Here is a 3,577-nt window from a genome sequence, read left to right as displayed (position 1 = left end):
GGGGGGGAGGGGAGGGGGAGAACAGCTATATGGAGGGGAGAAGTGAGAGATGAGAGGGGAGGGATGAGAGGGGAGGGGAGGGAAGGAGAGGGGAGGAGAGGGAAGGGGAGGGGATGGGAGGGGGAGGAAGAGGAGGAAGTTGGTGGACTTTTAGTGAACTCAAAATTATTTAGAATTCATTCAATCCAATGACCCTCATTTTATGGAGGAGAGAGCTGAGAATCAGAGAGAGAGAGAGAAAAAAAAAAGATGATTTACTCAAGGTTCAATATTGACTTAGCAGCAGGCCCAGGGTTACAATACAAGCCTCCAAATTCTGAGCCCAGTGGTTCTCTCCCCCTCACAATACAAACTCTGGTCAGAGTAAAAGAAAACAGCAGTCTCTTGAAACAACAGCCCATTGCAGTAAAATCTGGACTGAGCAGTTAAGGAGCAATTGAAACCGGGTGAGCCTTGTATTGCAAAAATAGAAGCTGAAAACTAGAATTAGGGACAATCTTACCACCCACCCTGAGTTGCAACAGGCAGGAAGTATATTTTACCAGACAAGGAGACTTAAATAGCACCTTCGGCAACTGGGCAGCAACATGGTGTTTAGGGACATCCACAACTGGAACCTCTCAACGTGACATCCCATTTACTTCTGTGGATCGCTGTGGAGGCCCAGGAAAAAGCAACACTTAGATTATCACATTCCTAAATCATGACTATGAGTAATCAGATTGTCCAAATAATGGGAAACAGGCCTGTGTGATGGACTCCCGATGTAATTAAAATGCTGAGTCAGTAATTTCCTAAATATGGTCACCTTGTGGGTGACTAACTTCTTATCTCCCCAATCAAAACACACACACACACAAACATACACACACATGAAGCTTCCAACTGTATCCTTAAACAATTTTTTTGGTGTCTCTATCAATTCTTTGCCAGTAAAGGAAGCTGAAGGCTAAAAATAAGAAAGAATTTTCTTGGGTTATCTACAAAGGGAATATGCTGCCTCGTGAAGTAATAAACTCTCCATGAACAAATACTTACTGAGTAATTGCTATGTACCCATATAGTCGAGCTATAAATTTTAAAAGGATGCAAATAAAATAGGAATACAAATAAAATAGAGTTGCAGATAAAAAGTTCCTGCCCTCAGGGATCTTACATTCTACTAAGGAAAAATATCATAAAAATATAAAGAAATATACAAGGGTGGCTAGGTGGCACAGTGAATACAGCACTGGCCCTGGAGTCAGGAGCACCTGAGTTCAAATCTGGCCTCAGCCACTTGACACACTTACTAGCTGTGTGACTTTGGGCAAGTCACTTAACCCCAATTGCCCTCCAAAAAGAAAAAAAAAGAAAGAAATATACAAAAAAGACACAAGATAAAGGGGGCAGGCACTAGCAGCCTGGCTAGTAGGATATTGTTGTTTGTCCTCTGTTCTTGAAGAGGACTGTGACATCAGGAAGGTCGTGCCATGACATGAAAGTGAATTGGATTTAAGTGAGGGAGGGCTAAAGCTCTCCTGAAGATGGCGGCAGTTGAGTTGTCTTGAAGGAAGCCAAGGAGAGGACTTGGAACATTGTATAGGAGAGACAAAAAAATTGACAATAATGACTGAATCATAGACTGTGGAGAGGAAAACTGTAGTAGCAAAGGATGAATTATCACCTGTACAGGAGTTATAACAGGGATTCCTGCATGGGGCAGTATCCGGGACTAGATAATTTGCTGATGTCTCTCCCAACTCTTAAGATTCCATTCTTCTCCTCCCTACCTCCATAGAATGGTAGTAAGCATCAGAAAACTATCTATTTAAAGCCAGGGAGATCAAGGGACCCTTCCTCAAGGAGATTTTATTTGAGCTGATCTTGAGGTAAGTTTTGAGGTCATCTAAATGACCAACTCCTTAATCTTACAGAGGAGAAAAATTGAGACCCAGAGAAATGAAATAACATACCCCAAATCACACAGGTAGTAAGTACTAGAAATGGGATTAGAAGAACCCAGCCCCACTCCCCATTCCAAATGCAAATCCATTTCCATTGTACCAAAGTATTTTGTAAATTATAAAAGAGATTAAAATGTAGATTATTTTATTAATATATCTGTTCATACTTTGGGGATTCTGTGAACCTCAATTATATGAACCTAGATTCTTAGAACCTAGGTTCAAAGAACCTAAATTTTTCAGAACCTAGGTTCTGGGAACCTAGATTCATAGAAATTAAATTCTAAGAATCAATCAAGGAGTAGAAGGACACTAGGGAGACACTGTCCAAACATTTATTAAGCACCTAGTTAATAGATGCTTAATAAACCTTGGGTTTGGATAGATCACTGGGCCTGAAAGCTGGAAGAGTTCAAATCCTGAATCAGACACTTATTAGCTGTGAAGTCCCTAGGCAATCACTTAACCTCTGCCTCCCTCAGTTTCCCCTTCTGTAAAATGGGGATGATGATAACAGCACCTCCCTCTCAGGGTTGTTGTGAGTATCAAATGAGATAATATTTGTAAAATGCTTTAGCACAGTGCCTGGTGCATAATAAATGCTATATAAATGTTAGCCATTGTCATTATTATGGCATACTAAGTCACTTATCCCTTTTTGACTCAGTTTCCTCTTCTGTAAGATGTTAGAGAAGGAAATTTCAAACCACTCCGGTTCCTTTGCCAAGAAAACCCCAGATGGGGTCACAAGGAGTTGGACATGACTGAAACAACTGACCAATAACAGCAAAACTAAGTCCAAGATCCTGGAGATATAACAATGAAAAATAATATGGTCACCAGACATATTGGGAAGGAAAGGGTATGACACAAATCAGTAGGATACAAGGTAGGGCTCAGAGAAAGAAATACTGTTGTTTTAGGGACAGTGTTGTAGGAAAACTTGAGCAAGAAAAGATCATTTTTATGTGATGAAATCAGGGAAAATTCAAACGCAGGACATTGAACAGGAAATCGGGTTAGCCGAGTTCAAATCTCAGCTTTGCTGGTAACATGATTTGTGACCTTGGGCAAGTCACTTCTCTGTGGCTTTAATTTCCTCACCTGTAAGATGAATGGTTAGTATACTGTTATCTCTGACATTTCAACTTTTAAGATCTCTTTCCATTTAAACATCCTATAGTTCTAAACTGGGAAATTCACATAAACGTTTCTCAGCAACTGAACTGACAAATCTCATCCTTTTGGGGTTTTTTGTTTTCTTATTTTTAGTTAAAAAATAACTTCTGGACAAGAAATTCAAACCTTGGCTTTCTCCAAATTCTTCTCTCTATGCCCACAGTCACCGGGAGGGAAGCCAGTCCAAAAATTCTTCAACAGCCTCCCCTTCACGGAACAACAGCTGTTACATCACAAACCATGTCTGGGTGAGCACCCTGACAGATGCAGAGCAGAAAGCCACTGAATGTCACAATAACTAGAGGAATACTAGGCCTTGACAGTCATGTCACAAGGAGGCTTTTAGAAATAGCTAATAATAATTTTTGTTGTTCAGTCATTTCAGCCATGTCTGACTCCTCATGAGGCCATTTGGGGTTTTCTTGGCAGAGCTACTGGAGGGGTTGCTATTT

General features: G+C 40.6%; 1 long non-coding RNA gene across 1 annotated transcript in view; it reads right to left on the bottom strand.

The window, feature by feature from the left end:
- The window catches only part of LOC138159608 (uncharacterized), an 81,625-nt gene extending 80,934 nt beyond the window's left edge, over positions 1–691 (bottom strand). Inside the window, exon 1 of the long non-coding RNA XR_011167925.1 lies at positions 543–691. This is a non-coding gene — a long non-coding RNA (uncharacterized lncRNA). The remainder of the gene's footprint in view (positions 1–542) is intronic.
- Positions 692–3,577: the final 2,886 nt, after the last annotated feature.

Source organism: Petaurus breviceps, unplaced genomic scaffold (genome assembly GCF_028583685.1).
Source record: "Petaurus breviceps papuanus isolate PSGF00001 unplaced genomic scaffold, PetGlider_PUasm1.0 176, whole genome shotgun sequence".
In the NCBI taxonomy this organism is placed as follows: domain Eukaryota; kingdom Metazoa; phylum Chordata; class Mammalia; order Diprotodontia; family Petauridae; genus Petaurus; species Petaurus breviceps.
This window is presented reverse-complemented; position numbering and strand designations above follow the sequence as displayed.